At 44.0% G+C, this 17,453-nt stretch overlaps 1 protein-coding gene across 3 annotated transcripts in view; it reads left to right on the forward strand.

Annotated features, from left to right (window-relative positions):
* LOC126183422 (organic cation transporter protein) overlaps nucleotides 1-17,453 on the forward strand; it is a 674,060-nt gene that overhangs the window by 392,056 nt on the left and 264,551 nt on the right. Inside the window, exon 1 of one of the 3 annotated variants that reach the window (XM_049925376.1) lies at nucleotides 14,545-14,570. The exons of the other annotated variants lie outside the window; for them this stretch is intronic. The gene's annotated coding sequence lies outside the window, so the exon portion shown is untranslated. Of the gene's footprint in view, nucleotides 1-14,544; nucleotides 14,571-17,453 lie in introns of those variants that run through there. 3 annotated transcript variants of the gene reach the window in all.

A 17,453-nucleotide genomic window follows, 5' to 3' on the forward strand; every position in this document is an offset into this window, starting at 1 on the left:
GCCGGTCTGACGACGTGATCGAGAAAGTGGAGATAATTGTTTTGGGGGATCGCCGAATGACTGTTGAACAGATCGCCTCCAGAGTTGGCATTTCTGTGGGTTCTGTGCACACAATCCTGCATGACGACCTGAAAATGCGAAAAGTGTCATCCACGTGGGTGCCACGAATGCTGACGGACGACCACATGGCTGCCCGTGTGGCATGTTGCCGAGCAATGTTGACGCGCAACCACAGCATGAATGGGACTTTCTTTTCGTCGGTTGTCACAATGGATGAGACGTGGATGCCATTTTTCAATCCAGAAACAAAGCGCCAGTCAGCTCAATGGAAGCACACAGATTCACCGCCACCAAAAAAATTTCGGGTAACCGCCAGTGCTGAAAAAATGATGGTGTCCATGTTCTGGGACAGCGAGGGCATAATCCTTACCCATTGCTTTCCAAAGGGCACTACGGTAACAGGTGCATCCTACGAAAATGTTTTGAACAACAAATTCCTTCCTGCACTGCAACAAAAACGTCCTGGAAGGGCTGCACGTGTGCTGTTTCACCAAGACAACACACCCGCACATCGAGCTAACGTTACGCAACAGTTTCTTCGTGATAACAACTTTGAAGTGATTCCTCATGCTCCCTACTCACCTGACCAGGCTCCTAGTGACTTTTGGCTTTTTCCAACAATGAAAGACACTCTCTGTGGCCGCACATTCACCAGCCATGCTGCTATTGCCTCAGCGATTTTCCAGTGGTCAAAACAGACTCCTAAAGAAGCCTTCGCCGCTGCCATGGAATCATGGCGTCAGCGTTGTGAAAAATGTGTACGTCTGCAGGGCGATTACGTCGAGAAGTAACGCCAGTTTCATCGATTTTGGGTGAGTAGTTACTTAGAAAAAAAATCGGAGGCCTTAGAATTTGAATGCACCTCGTATTTCGTAGAAAACGAGGGAAGGGACTCCATGGCTGCCCCTTGAAAAAAATAGCGTGTAGGAGATAGCAGACCACTTTTTAAGTGTAATATTACGGACCTGGAGGGTTTCCTGAAATAGAAATATCTTTGGGGCGTGGTAATTCTACGTGAAACTTTTAGGAAACATAAGCCATTGCCTGGTTGATAAAACTTTCCCTAGGAGGGGAGTTCGGCAGTTTTGTCACGAAGATTTTCATTCGCCAAAAATTAACGGGGCCTTGCCGCTAGCGAAGAATAGTTTATGTGTCCTACGCGCGCGCGGGGGGGGGGGGGGGGGGGGGGATGGGCTGAGAGGAGCCAGCTCTGCAGGGGAACACTGGTTCGATAGCTCTGGGGGAGCACTGAGGACGTCTCTGCGAGAACACCGGGGTTCTATACCTCTGCGAGAGCACACTGCTCCCCCCCTCCTTCTGTGACTCTGGTTGGGAACAGCCCTACTTCTGTGGGAGGAAACTGTAAGCAGCGTCCAGTCTGCCAGCAGCCGTCCACACTGCTCCATCCTGTGGTTTAAATCATGACGAGAACCTGCTGCACAGACGATCGGGAATGAGAGTTATCAATCATTCGGTAGACGCATGTTTTGAACAAAGTTAGATTCCGGGCTCTCGATACTTTTCATTAGGAGTTTCAGGCTAATAAATGACCCATTTAGTTATGGTACTTGCATGTGACATCCTATGCCTTCTGGCAAAGTCGGAGCGCCGCTATCGTTTCGTTTCATCAGTAATTTGTAAGATTGTGACTATTCCCTTCTTCCATATAGCTACCCAAGCACGACTCACGCCCTGTCCTCACAGCTTCAATAGTACCAGTACCTCGTCTCCTACCTTTCAAACTTCACAGAAGCTCTTCTGCGAACCTTGCAGAACTAGCATTCCTGGAAGAAAGGATATTGCGGAGACATGGCTTAGCCACAGCCTAGGGGATGTTTCCAGAATGAGATTTTCACTCTGCAGCGGAGTGTGCGCTGATATGAAACTTCCTGACAGATTAAAACAGTGTGTCGGACCGAGACTCGAACTCGAGACCTTTGCCTTTCGCGGGCAAGTGCTCTACCAACTGAGCTACCCAAGCACGACTCACGACCCCACCTCACAGCTTCAATTCTGCCAGTACCTCGTCTCCTACCTTCCAAACTTCACAGAAGCTCTTCTGCGAACCTTGTAGAACTAGGACTCCTGGAAGAAAGGATATTGCGGAGACATGGCTTAGCCGCAGCCTAGGGGATGTTTCCAGAATGAGATTTTTACTCTGCAGCGGAGTGTGCGCTGATATGAAACTTACTGACAGATTAAAACTGTGTGTCGGACCGAGACTCGAACTCGGGACCTTTGCCTTGCGCGAGCAAGTGCTCTACCAACTGAGCTACCCAAGCACGACTCACGACCCGTCCTCACAGCTTCAATTCTGCCAGTACCTCGTCTCCTACCTTCCAAATTTTCACAGAAGCTCTTCTGCGAACCTTGTAGAACTAGCACTCCTGGAAGAAAGGATATTGCGGAGACATGGCTTAGCCACAGCCTAGGGGATGTTTCCAGAATGAGATTTTCACTCTGCAGCGGAGTGTGCGCTGATATGAAACTTCCTGACAGATTAAAAGTGTGTGCCGGACCGAGACTCGAACTCTGAAACTCATTCTGGAAACATCCCCTAGGCTGTGGCTAAGCCATGTCTCCGCAATATCCTTTCTTCCAGGAGTGCTACTTCTACGAGGTTCGCAGAACAGCTTCTGTGAAGTTTGGAAAGTAGGAGACGAGGTACTGACAGAATTGAAGCTGTGAGGAAAGGTTGTGAGTCGTGCTTGTGTAGCTCAGTTGGTAGAGCACTTCCCAGCGAAAGGCAAAGGTCGCGAGTTAGAGTCTCGGTCCGGCACACAGTTTTAATCTGTCAGGAAGTTTCATATCAGCGCACACTCCGCTGCAGAGTGCAAATTCTCATTCTAGATGCTCATTGTCGATAAAAGCTATTTCTTTTATTTTGCCTTTGTATTACCCCTCTCGATATCATTTTGTCTGAAAATATGTGTTACTTATTTGACTCACACATTTCGCAATTAATTGGAGACAATTTGGACCAATATCTTATTTTAGTAGCCTGATGACCACTCTTTATTGGAGTTATTAATGGTTTTTGAACGCACCATACCCAGGACTCACTTGTTAGGCGCACTCTGTTCATCACCTTATTTCGCTGCACCCAAGTTTCTATTGCTGCATCTGAGTCTGTAGATAGCGACCTACCTCTCCGGAGGTCCAACCGATTTAGATCATTGCGACTGCAAGAAGGCATGTCCAGCTTTTGCTCAGTTGGGGTTTTTCGCTGTGTGTAGAAATCTTTATGAAATGAAATAGGAGCCAAAAATCATGAGCAATAATAGTAATTTAAAACCTGAGAATTGCTCAACAGTATTAATTTCAAACATGAGCACTCTCTACGATACGGCCAGACAGACTTGTAAGAAAAAAGCAGTTACAATGACCACTGAATATGCTTCAAAATTAAGCGAAACACTCCTGGTCTAAATAAGACTTCTATTACAGTTGCAAAGATGGAACACATCCCACAGCACTTGTAAAACTGCGGCTACAGAGGAGAGACCTAAAAGGCAACATGTATTCATTCCTTTCAGCAAAAGCGTGAAGAAGGTAACCGATAATCATTCTTTTAATGCAAGTTATAGCTTGAATAACACAATTCCAGACTAAATTAATCATGTTCCGTCAGCTAACGACAAATGGTGGTCATCAAAAAGCTGCCGTACGCCGCCAGCAGAGCTGCGTAATTGGGTGGCATTGCTGAACGGCTTTTTGCGTTTACGTTGTCCGCCGGCAGTCGGCAGCCTCGGAAGTTTAGCGCCGAGGCTATATTTTACTGGTCATCTTGGCCATTGTCCAGCACAGCGACGTTGCAGGTAGCATTTAACTCTGTTTACAAATACATTAGCTCCTCTTCGTGAAAACAATAGTATACAAGCCCAGACTGACCTCATTATGAGGGTTCAGTAATAACATAGTAGTTCTGATTATTACGTCACTGAAACTGAGCATTCAATGAAGGAAGAACTAACAGACATCTAGCTAATTAGAGGTTCACCAGTATACCAGTAGAAAAGGTCAGGGAAGGAAACTGACCGTAATCTTCTCGAAAGATTTATTCAATTGGAAAGACTCGGGGAAAGATGAAAATCTAAATCAGAATGCTGTTTCGTCGAAAACTGACGCCATAAGAGCGTGGCTGTGTGAAAATACAGGCGAATTTTTATTGTAACTAAGAAAAACATCAAACCACAGCCAATTTTTCTATTTAAATAAAGTAGAACCGTTACTTGTTTCGAACCTCAAGCTCATCTTAAGACGGCCGTACACATTTGTTTGACATATTATAAAAGGCATGTGCAAAACTCATCAAATAAACGTCCACAGCCGTCTAAGGATGAATCTATCGATAAGAAACCGATAATATCCACATTTTTAGTAAGCAGAGCTATTAACAGTAGCCGGTTCGTGATTTATTTTCGGTACAATTTCGCCTGTGAATTGGGATGGCTGAATGAGAATTTGAGGTCTGCTTCTTTTGCACACAAATCCGTTGTCTTTCTTGTCGTTCATATAAATATGTTCAGTTCCGTGTTTCTAGGAACTTATTTCTTTGGAGAAAAGTGTAACAACAGTTTTTCGAAGAAAGTAATTCGACCAGCACACATCAGCTAGGATGCGCTGAGTCGAACTGACTGTATTCATTGTGAACTTTAGTTCATCGTAGAAAATTGGCAGAAATGATGTCTTGCGATGTTTTCCATTTTGGCGAAGAAAAATCTTCAAGGATGGCTGTGTGCGTCTGTGGAACAAGAAATGTAGGGCACCCTTCCAAAATGTGCGTAAAAAGAGGATTGTAGTAGGTACCTCATGGCCACCCAGCGCGCTTTGTCAACAACCATCTGCTGAGAAGTGTTTATGAAATACTCGTAGTGATTGGTCAGTTGAAACTGGTTAGCCAGTAAACAACTTATGTTGGTGTCGGCTGAAACAAACTTTATAGTTAAAAATAATGTGCTCAAAGATTCCGTGACTTCGTTGCCAATGGAGTATGAACTTGAACCGAAGGACTAAGAAAGCTTGTTTTAAAATGCAATTTTTTGGTTGATTCATATCTTCAGACACTGTAACAAAAAACTGAGCAGCACTTCGGAAACTATCAACTGGTCGCTTTACAACTTCTTTGAGGACAGCTTGCGCATGCCTTTCCTATCTGTGCTGTATGATGAGTGAAATGTGGAACTGCATAGTGCGGCAGAGTGAAAACTCGTACCATTCATTGGACAAAACACTTACAGGTGTATTAAATACAGCAAATGTCACATTTCAAAACAAAACGTCCGGGTGTGATTCTCAATAATAAGCAAATAAGGGTGAGCCAGGGCGTAAATGAAATCCGGGTGGATCTTATGTTGAAGTTGACAGTAGAGAGTAGACAGAAGAGAAAAACTGTGCCTCCTCCAAGTGTGTCATACATACTAGGAGATCTCGCGTCGCTACCAATGAACCCATTGCCATCGATAGTTTTTCGCGCGCTAACGAAGCTTTGATTGGAATGTACGGACAAATAACAATGAACTTCGGTGCATGATGTTTAGATCAAGAGCTGTCATGCCATTCAAATCCTGTTTATTCTAATGCTTTCTGTCACTGAGAATTGAACAGTCTACTCATAGACGAGTACGTCTCATCCCGTGAGTGCAGCGATCTCATTTGAAATGTCGATCAAAGAATTAGGTAGCTCACTAGCAATCTACTGGCACAGCAAAAGAGACTTATTGTAAGATAAATGTTTGTTATGTATATCTCAGATTTTTGAAAGCTTAAATATCTAATGTATTGCTTGAGAGTAATACACTTCCTCGTAAAAGAAGTAAAACAACCAGACTGGTAGGAGGGAAATAAATGAAACTTCACGAGTTGAGAGGGAATGTGATGTTATTGCAGTGATTACAAAGACGAGTCAAATTGATAAAGCGCTTCGCAGAATGGGTCCACTTACTGGTATAACGTCACACCCCCTCTGGCCTGAATGCATGCATTGATTCGGTTAGGCATTATGTATTAAATCCGTTGCATCCTCTCCTGAGAGAAACTGGCCCGCAACTGTAGTAACTGGTCCTGGATATTGGCACTGGGATAATGTTTATGTCCGAGTTGGTCCCACACATGTTCTATTGGGGACAGATCTGGGAGTCCTGTTGGCTACAGGAGTTCATCAACATCACCTAGACAGTTCATAGAGACACTTGGCATATGTGGACGAACGATCTCCCATCGGTAAACGGCGTTACAATACTGTCGCATGAGAGGCAATACACAATGACGCAGGATGTCCATGACGTACCGTTATAGTTCCCTCAATCACTACTAACCGTGACTGAAGTAATATTCGGTGGCTCCCCACACCGTGGTGGCCAGAGTAACAGCGCTGTGCGTCTCCAAAACATTAGTTAAGTGGGGCGTCTCACCAGGTCGCCGCCATACTCGCTGACGACGGTCATCCGGGGTTCGTTGCTGGACATAATTCGCATTCGGTTCGTATCTATAACTGCACGGTCAGCGTGGCGTATTACTAACTGAAGGGGCCCGGGTTCGATTCCCGGCCTAGTCGGAGATTTTCTCCGCTCGGGTACTGGGTGTTGTGTTGTCCTCACGTTAATACCGTCATGACATTTCACTACTGACATGGCTGTATGGGCACGTCCCGAAAGCTAGTAAATAAAAAACAAAAATGCGTCACCGTTCATCATCTACATCTACATCTACATGATTACTCTGCAATTCACATTTAAGTGCTTGGCAGAGGGTTCAATGAACCATAATCATACTATCTCTCTACCATTCCACTCCCCAACAGGGCGCGGGAAAAACGAACACCTAAACCTTTCTGTTAGAGCTCTGATTTCTCTTATTTTATTTTGTTTAGCATTCCTACTTATGTAGGTTGGGCTCAACAAAATATTTTCGCATTCGGAAGAGAAAGTTGGTGACTGAAATTTCGTAAATAGATCTAGCCGCTACAAAAAACGTCTTTGCTTTAATCACTTCCGTCCCAACTCGCGTATCATATCTGCCACACTCTCTCCCCTACTGCGTGATAATACAAAACGAGCTGCCCTTTTTTGCACCCTTTCGATGTCCTCCGTCAATCCCAACTGGTAAGGATGCCACACCGCGCAGCAGTATTCTAACAGAGGGCGAACGAGTGTAGTGTAAGCTGTCTCTTTAGTGGACTTGTTGCATCTTCTAAGTGTCCTGCCAATGAAACGCAACCTTTGGCTCGCCTTCCCCACAATATTATCTATGTGGTCTTTCCAACTGAAGTTGTTGGTAATTTTAACACCCAGGTACTTAGTTGAATTGACAGCCTTGAGAATTGTACTATTTATCGAGTAATCGAATTCCAACGGATTTCTTTTGGAACTCATGTAGATCACCTCACGCTTTTCGTTACACCATACAGCAATCTTTTCTAAATCGCTTTGCAACTGATACTGGTCTTCGGATGACCTTACTAGACGGTAAATTACAGCATCATCTGCGAACAACCTAAGACAACTGCTCAGGTTGTCACCCAGGTCATTTATATAGATGAGGAACAGCAGAGGTCCCATGACGCTTCCCTGGGGAACACCTGATATCACTTCAGTTTTACTCGATGATTTGCCGTGTATTACTACGAGCTGCGACCTTCCTGACAGGAAATCACGAATCCAGTCGCACAACTGAGACGATACCCCATAGGCCCGCAGCTTGATTAGAAGTCGCTTGTGAGGAACGGTGTAAAAAGCTTTCCGGAAATCTAGTAATCAACTTGAGATCCCCTGTCGATAGCGGCCATTACTTCGCGCGAATAAAGAGCTAGCTGCGTTGCACAAGAACGATGTTTTCCGAAACCATGCTGATTACGTATCAATATATCGTTCCTTTCGAGGTGATTCATAATGTTTGAATACAGTATATGCTCCATAACCCTACTGCAAACCGACGTCAATGATATAGGTCTGTAGTTCGATGGATTACTCCTACTACCCTTCTTAAACACTGGTGCGACCTGCGCAATTTTCCAATCTGTAGGTACAGATCTATCGGTGAGCGAGTGGTTGTATATGATTGCTAAGTAGGGTGCTATTGTATCAGCGTAATCTGAAAGGAACCTAATCGGTATACAATCTGGACCTGAAGACTTGCCCGTATCAAGCAATTTAAGTTGCTTCGCAACCGCGATTGCTTACTCCGCTGTCTCACAAGAATATGCGGCGTCTCCGCATCCTTCACAGTGACCAGTCAATATCTGACGCTGTTCATCCCCCTTATACATCCTACCAGGCCTGTATTTGTTGTAGAGTCATGGAACACATTTTGTGTTCAGACATAATGACCTTTCTAGACTCTGAGAAGCTCATCTGCAGAAACCAGCACGATTTTAGGAAACAGCGGTAATGCGAGACACAGCTGGCCCTCTTTGTGCGTGATACACAACAGGCTCTAGATACCGGCTCCCAGGTTGATGTCATATTTCTCGACTTTCGAAAGGCGTTCGACTCGGTTCTGCACTGTCGCTTGCTCCAAAAGTGCGCGCTTACGGTCTATCCGATGACATATGCAGTTGGATAGAAAGTTTTCTAACAGACAGAGCGCAGAACGTCGTCCTGAATGGGGTGACTTCAACAGAAACAAGCGTAACTTCAGGTGTGCCCCAGGGCAGCGTAATAGTCAGCTGCTTTTTACGATTTACATAAACGATCTGGTTGATGGTATTGACAGCGGTATTAGACTGTTTGCCGATGATGCTGTAGTCTACGGGAAAGTAGTATCGCACGAAAGTTGTGAACAAATCAATGAGGATTTGCAGAAAATAAATGCTCGGTGTAATGACTGGCAGTTATCTCTCAATATTAGTAAGTGTAACCTACTACGTATAACAAGGCGAAAATCCCCATAAATGTATGAGTACAATATAAATGCCCAGTCTTTAGAAGCGGCAACATCTCTCAAGTATCTGGGTGTGACTATTCGAAATGATCTCAAATGGAATGATCAGATTGCACAAGTAACGGGCAAGGTGAACTCTAGATCGCGGTTTATTGGTAGAATCCTGAAGCGATGCAGTCCTTCAACAAAGGAAATTGCTTACAATACGTTAGTTCGTCCAGTCTTAGAGTATTGTTCGTCCGTATGGGACCCTTACCAGTTGGGTCTGATTCAAGAGATTGAGAAGGTCCAAAGAAGAGCATCAAGCTTCGCGACTGGTACATTTTGCCATCGCGAGAGCGTTACAAATGTCATAGAAAGTTTAAAGTGCGACACACTTGGAGACAGACGACTCACTAAACACAAGGTGCTGCTCACTAAATTCCGAAATCCGATCTTCACCGAGGATGTAGAGCATATATTATTACCACCAACTTTCAGATCGCGCAATGATCATCATTCAAAGATAAGGGAAATTAGAGCTCGTACTGAGGCGTTCAGAAAGTCGTGTTTCCCTCGCGCGATCCGCGAGTGGAACAGAGGGGGAGAAATATGACTTTGGCCCGAATTGTGTTCTCCACCACACGCCGCGTGGTGGCTAGCGGAGTATATATGTAGATGTAGATGCAGATGCAGATGTGGATGTTACAAAATTAAACATTAGCAATACTAGCGCACTGTGATAGCTGTTCTTCCCGTCACAGAGAATTGCAACTCTAATCATTTACGTACCTAGCGGTGGTATGTATGGGTACAAAGTTACATTGACATCCGCCCATATCTTTTGTGTGCCTTACTTGTTTTATCAGGCAATGTGCCATGTGAAAAATATTCTGCAAAATTTTACAATACTGGCCATTACAATTGCTACACCACGAAGATGACGTGCTACAGACGCGAAATTTAACCTACAGGAAGAAGATGCTGTGATATGCAAATGATTAGCTTTTCAGAGCATTCACACAGGGTTGGCGCCGCTGGCGACACCTACAACGTGCTGATATGAGGAAAGTTTCCAACCGATGTCTCATCGAGATCCAATGTCTGTTAGCAGAATATGGAATCGGTGGGTTCAGGAGGGTAATACGGAACGCCGTGCTGGATCCCAACGGCCCCGTATCACTAGCAGTCGAGATGACAGGCATCTTCTCCGCATGGCTGTAACGGATCGTGCAGCCACGTCTCGATCCCTGAGTCAACAGATAGGGACTTTTGCAAGACGACAACAATCTGCACGAACAATTCGACGACGTTTGCAGCAGCATGGACTATCAGCTCGGAGACCATGGCTGCGGTTACCCTTGACGCTGCATCACAGACAGAAGCGCCTGCGATGGTGTACTCAACGACGAACCTGGGTGCACGAATGGCAAAAAGTCATTTTTTCGGATGAATCCAGGTTCTGTTTACAGCATCATGATGGTCGCATCCGTGTTTGGCGACATTGCGGTGAACGCACATTGGAAGAGTGTATTCGCCATCGCCATACTGGCGTATCACCCGGCGTGGTGGTATGGGTTGCCATTGGTTACACGTCCTGGTCACCTCTTGTTCGCATTGACGGCACTTCGAACAGTGGGCGTTACATTTCAGATGAGTTACAACCTGTGGCTCTACCCCTCATTCGACCCCTGCGAAATCCTACATTTCAGCAGGATAATGAACGGCCGCATGTTTCAGGTCCTGTACGGGCCTTTCTGGATACAGAAAATGTTCGACTGCTGCCCTGGCCAGCAGATTCTCCAGATCTCTCACCAACTGAAAACGTTTGGTCAATGGTGGCCGAGCAACTGCCTCGTCTCAATACGCCAGTCACTACGCTTGATGAACTGTGGTATCGTGTTGAAGGTGCATTGGCATCTGTACCTGTACACACCATCCAAGCTCTGTTTGACTCACTTCCCAGGCGTATCAAGACCGTCATTATGGCCAGAGGTGGTTGTTCTGGGTACTGATTTCTCTGGATCTATGCACCCAAATCGTGTGAAAATGTAATCACATGTCAATTCTAGTATAATATATTTGTCCAATGAATACCCGTTTATCATCTGCATTTCTTCTTGGTGTAGCAATTTTAATGGCCAATAGTGTAAAAACGTTCGTTGATTTCGGAGTAATTATACGTAAGTTTCGAAAGTGAATCTTCCTCTCTGCAGCGAAGTGGTTTGCTGTTTTGAAACTTTCCAACAGATAAAAATTGTGTGCCAGATTTTTTTGCACAGTAATTGCAGCCGTTTTATTCGCGCTAACTTCTCGATGGAATAACAATGACTGTTATAGGGCCATTATTGACGTCATTCATCGCTATTAAAAAGAAAAATTCCTGACTAGATTAATACAGAGCATAGATACAGAGACCCCTTCACGTTTAAATTCTTTGCATTTACCTTCACAGAACCCCTATAAGTGCGTTTTTGTACAAACATTTTAAAATGCAGGGAGGTGTGTTACCTGAAGTGATCGCTAAAACGACGAGTCTCTTTCTCGGAGTTCACTGTCCCGGTTGCTACAGAAGCTGCGGCCAACGCGGCGCCTCACTTCTGTGTCAGCGCATTAGAACAAAAACTTCCGCTCCCAAAATAGTACCGCATACCTTGGCACAAGCAGCAGTACGGCTGATGGTAGTTTCGCGGCTGCGTATTTAGTAAACGTGAACCAAAGTGTCGTGCATGTGTTTACTTTAATAATATCTGTAGCGGCGAATGAAACTGGCTGGTGTAGCCGCGTTTAATATAAGTTAATGGTCAGGACTCTACACATTACAGGGCTGAACGCTGCTTCACAGGAGATACAGCGCTTACTTGCAACTCATCTACACTTACTTCTACGACTATACTTCGCAAGTCACCTTGCGGTGTGTGGCGAAGGGTACTTCGTATAGCACTGCCACTTCCTCATTTTCCTGTTCCAGTAGCGAATAGTTCGCGGGAAGAACGATTGCCGTTAAGCCTCCGTGTGGGCTCGAATCTCTCAAATTTTATCTTCGTGGTTTCTTCGCGAGATTTAAGGAGGTGAAAGCAATATATTTATTGACTCATCAAGAAACGTACGCTCTCGGAACGAACTGTAATAATAATTCACACTGGGATGCAGAACGCTTATCTTGCAGCGTCTGTCACTGCAACTGGTTGATCATTCCTGTGACGCTTTCGTGCTTACTAAACGAACATGTAGCGAAACGTGCTTCCCTTCTTTGGATCTTCTGTGTTTCCTCTATCAGTCACGGAAATTCCGATGTTATCTACGAGGTCATTTATATCTATTGTGAAAATTAATGGTCGTATAACACTCCCCTGCAGCATACCCTAAGTTTATTTTCCGTCTGAAGACCTCTCCGTTCAAAATGGCACGCCGTGTTCCGTTTGCCACAAACTTTTCAATCTAATCACACAGTTTGATATTTCATACGCTCGTATGTTGTTCATTTGGCGGTAGCGCGGAACTGTATCGAATGTCTTCCGGAAGTCAAGGAAAACGGCATCTACTTGAACGCCTGTATCTACGTTCTCGCGGACGCACGGAGCGAACTGTTTCACTCAATCGCTGTTCTCGGAACTCATGTTGGTTCCTACGGAGGAGATTTTCGGCCTCCAGGAATCGCATAATACGCGTAGCATAAAACATGTTCCAAAACTCTACAACTGGCCAACGTAAGATATACAGGCGTACAGTTTTGTGGGTCTGTTCGACGACCCTTCTTGAAAATAGGAATGACCTGTGCTTTTTTCCAATCATCAGGAACACTTCGCTCCTCGAAAGATCTACGGCGCCCTGCTGATAGAAGAGGGGCAAGTTCTTGCGCATACTCTATGTTGAATCTTATTGGCATTCCGTCAGATCCAGCGGCGTTCCGTCTCTTGGGCGATTTAAAGAAAACACTGCAACAAGATCTTCCTCTGTGAAATAGTAAGAACTCATGACGCCCCTCCTCTTCATACATAAAAATAACGTCCAAATTTACGAATGGGTAATCAGCACAGGATCGTCGTCTTTGTATAATTTAATTCCTTAATGTTGTTTTGCGTATGAGACGTGGCAACTCCATTTAAATACAAAGAATATTTTAGACCACAAACGACACATCAGGGGAACTCGCGGCGTTTGTGTTTTATAGATGGCAATATAAATGTATCTTAAAGAAACAGCATAAAACATTCAATGAACACAAGGAAGTGGAACAATATTTATCATAAGCCATGTCTCCGCAGTGTCCTTTCTTTCAGGAGTGCTAGTTCTGCAAGGTTCGCAGGAGAGCTTCTGTAAAGTGTGGAAGGTAGGAGACGAGATACTGGCAGAAGTAAAGCTGTGAGGACCGGGCGTGAGTAGTGCTTCGGTAGCTCAGATGGTAGAGCACTTCCCCGCGAAAGGCAAAGGTCCCGAGTTCGAGTTTCGGTCGGGCACACAGTTTTAATCTGCCAGGAAGTTTCATATCAGTGCACACTCCGCTGCAGAGTAAAAATCTCATTCTGGAAACATCCCCCAGGCTGTGGCTAAGCCATATCTCCGCAGTATCCTTTCTTTCAGGAGTGCTAGTTCTGCAAGGTTCGCAGGAGAGCTTCTGTAAAGTTTGGAAGGTAGGAGACGAGATACTGGCAGAAGTAAAGCTGTGAGGACCGGGCGTGAGTCGTGCTTCGGTAGCTCAGATGGTAGAGCACTTCCCCGCGAAAGGCAAAGGTCCCGAGTTCGAGTCTCGGTCGGGCACACAGTTTTAATCTGCCAGGAAGTTTCAATATTTATCATCCTAGCACACACTTAATTATGTTCAAAAAGTGTGCAGAACTTTTTATCATACATTTACGAGAGATTTCTACAAAATATGAAGGCTATCGTTGACAAACTTGAAGTATTAGACCCTAATTAGAAGGCTTCCCTCCTAGAAAGCCCATTCTGTGGCTTGCAGGAGTACTTTAGATCAATTTACTTGTGTTATGATGATTGTAGTTCACAGAAATAAGTTACAGAGTAGGGGAATAACTGTTCATGTAAAGCAGATTTAGGCTTGTTTACCTGATGCAGCTATTTATCACGGCGTGTGCAAAAGTAACGCCTCCTAATTTTTTATTCTGCACTCAGTATCGGTTGGCGTATTAGTATTGCATGTCATGCATATTACTAGGTCGACTTTCCCACGTCGCTGGCGCAAGTTACAATCCTCTGCCACTAGTTTCTGCATGTGGCTTACAGAGCGGTTCCACGCGAATAACGGCAGTTCAGGTTTAGAATATTAGAAGCTTCAGATACATGAGAACTGCGAAGAAGCTTGAAGATGGAGTTTTCGCTCGTACATGTATATTCTAACATAGCGATTTTGTAGCAGTTGGCTTACCTGGTTAGCAAACGAAACTGATAAAGATTATTTGAAGTCATCTCCTAATTAGGTTCTTTGCAGTACATGCTGAAAGGTATGTGCTAAGATCTGATCAGGGTAGCTGAAGAAAATAGTCGGTAGTTGCCAACGGCAAGGTTGAACGAGTATAATATCTTCGAGTAGGAGGTTCTTTGATGGTTAAGAGAGCCGGGCACGGCAGTAAAAAACCGAGGAGTCGCAGCTAGGTGCCCGGAGGAAGCAGACGTGTGGTGACAGCTGTAAGGTAGGTCGCGCTCGCTGCCCCAGACCAAACATTAGCACGTAAATGAGAGAAGATATATAATGATTTCAAATTGGTTTTGTTAGATAATATTCAGAGTTAGGATTTGTATGTCCAAGGTTTGACACAGTAAGCGTTTAGTAAAATTTTTTGTAAGATTGTTTCGTGCTACAAAAATGTTGGAAATGTAGGTTTTGTGTATGACTTAAAATTTTAACAATATATATATATTGAGATCAACAATGTGTTTCAGTCTAAGAGCCAGAATCATAATCCAAATCCTTTGCTTAAACTGAATATGAAAATGAGTAGTAGAGTACAGTTACCCACCAATGAAAGAACCAAGTAAACATCAGGGCCAAAAGTTAATTTTCCAGGACCATCTTAATGCCATTGCACAAACGGCATTATTCTCTTAAATTTTATTGCTGAGTCAAATACATGTTGCATTTCTGGCAAAATGGAGGAGTGCAAGAAACAAGTTCACAGACGCAGTCAGATGCAGGTTTGCTGAATAATTAATTTAGAACAATCTTATCACTGATACTTTCAGAGAATAAAATGATACAATTTTGGTTAGATACTTTCAATGTCATTACATTTGTGTTATGTTAACCTGGTAGGTTGGCTGAGTTGAGAGTATTCGGATCTGGCGTGATTTAGAACTAATCCACACTTGCTGCTACCTGGTTGACATCAATAACTTTTTAATATATTCTCATGAAGGATACTTTTTTTTTAATGCTGGCAGTAGAGAGCTAACATCTACCTAGAAATCAACTCCTCATTATCGCATTTTACCTGGGGAAGATTTCAGTTTTTGAAGTGGTGAGAATGTCTCTTTCCCGATAGTTCTGATTCTGACATAACTGTGATAACGAAGTCAGCAACATGGTGATGACCGCATGGAGGTCGGTCAGCAACCGGCTGTGTTATCTGAGCTCGCCGGGCCACGCCGCCTGCGAATGCCCGCCCAAAGCGACAGCTTGTCGTGACACACACACATTTCCTACTCACCCATTTACGAGTCAATTAGCCATTCTTTCTTCCAACGACCATTTCCCCACATTCCTCACATTCTCCTGAATAAAACAAGGATTAAGTGCAGAAATATGGAAAGAAGAACTGCGAAATTACTTTATTGTATTGCTTTAGTCAAACTGACAGTATCAGAGACATGCTCAACATACTCCAGAGGAAGCCACCAAAATAAATCATGTGCGCATCATTGGTTGGATTCATCTTATAATTCAGGAAACGTACGTTTCGGCAGCAGCCTTAGGAAAGTACCGTTTCAGCCCATACATATATCGTGTAAAATTTGAGATTTCGGACCGATACAGAGGTGTAACTTCTGCGTTCTTCTTGTTTATCATCCTACCGATCCTGCTGTACCAGGCGTACTCCTCTCTTCATGTCCTCGAACGCTACTCATTACGTCCCTCTTTTAGTATCCGTTTCTTGTTCTCAAAACGACTCTCTCTGCAAGTCGTCAATTTCCGCTCTCTGCTATTCCACATTAAACATCGATTTATATCCTGTGGTTCCCGGAAACTATACTCCAGCAACCCTGTAATCCCCCCTCCCCCATAATCTACAATCCTGGTACTCGGCCATGTCTTACTACATATCTCGCCGACCTGACATCTACACATACACTATATCCACCCCAACGAATTTTCGACCGACCTCCAGTCACTGGTTCTTGAAACTTTGTAAGTAGGTTTTCGCGGGATAGTGTCATCTATCTTCAAGCATTTGAAAGCTCAGGTTTTTCAGTATTTCCGTGACGCTCTGCTGTGACGAAAACAAACATGCAACCATTTGTGCTATCCTTCTTTCTATACTTTCAATATACCCTGTGAATATGGTAAAGGCCGCACACACTAGGGTCATACTGTATGATGCGTTTCACGAGTATCTTGTTAAAAGACTCTTTTGCAGACTAATTGCATCTTTCCTGTATCCTATCCATGAAAGAAAATCTCTCTCCTGCTTTACCTACGACTGAGCCTATATGATCATCCCGTTTCATATTCCCACAAGCTATTGCTCCCAGCTATTTGTATGCACTGACTGATTCCAACTGCGATTCATTTCCATGACCGTACATCATTGCTCCGTATTCATACCCAACAGTCAGGTACCACAAATCCTACTCATACATCCAAACTCTCCTGATCCTGCCGTAGCACACAACTAAAGCCCTATAGTCCAGTCAACCATCCCTCTTCTTATTTATCCTTACCCAGTGCATGTCCTTCCCGAACAGATACTTGCAGTACTTCTTTTAAACCTTTTCGGCGAGTCGTTTGAAACAAAATAATTATGACTGTGTGAACTTGTAAAAGTGTCAGAGGAAATAATTTTTTAAATAATATTAAAACTATTGCATGCGTTCGTACTTGAAAAAAATCATCAGACTTTCACTTTTAGTATTGTGTGGTTGTGGAGTGGATTCTTGTAGTGTTACCAGTCCGCTCTCGTCAGCTGGGGCAGGTAGTCTGAAGTAGCAATAAAGAAAGAAAGTAACCTCATCCACGTAGTGTACAGTGACTCGCAGCATTCAAATGTGGAACACATGGTTTAGCTGAGAAAAGTCAATGAGTATTGAAGGTATTTTAAGGGGAGGTTTACTATCTTTTGGTTCAAAAAATCTATTTTTAATTGCATTTTTGGATCCATAAAAGTGTTTAGAATCCACCTCTGAAACGGTTTTTCCGAATAGGGAACGGAAATGTTTTTTATTCGCGGTTGAACAAAAAAATGCACCTGGCTGAAATCGGCCTTTTTCACGCACCAGTTTTTTTCTTTCTGAGGAATAGTTATTGTACCGGTGCTTGGGAGGAAACACACAAAATTCAAATGAAAGTTTGAACGCGTGTG

Source organism: Schistocerca cancellata, chromosome 4 (genome assembly GCF_023864275.1).
Source record: "Schistocerca cancellata isolate TAMUIC-IGC-003103 chromosome 4, iqSchCanc2.1, whole genome shotgun sequence".
NCBI lineage: Eukaryota > Metazoa > Arthropoda > Insecta > Orthoptera > Acrididae > Schistocerca > Schistocerca cancellata.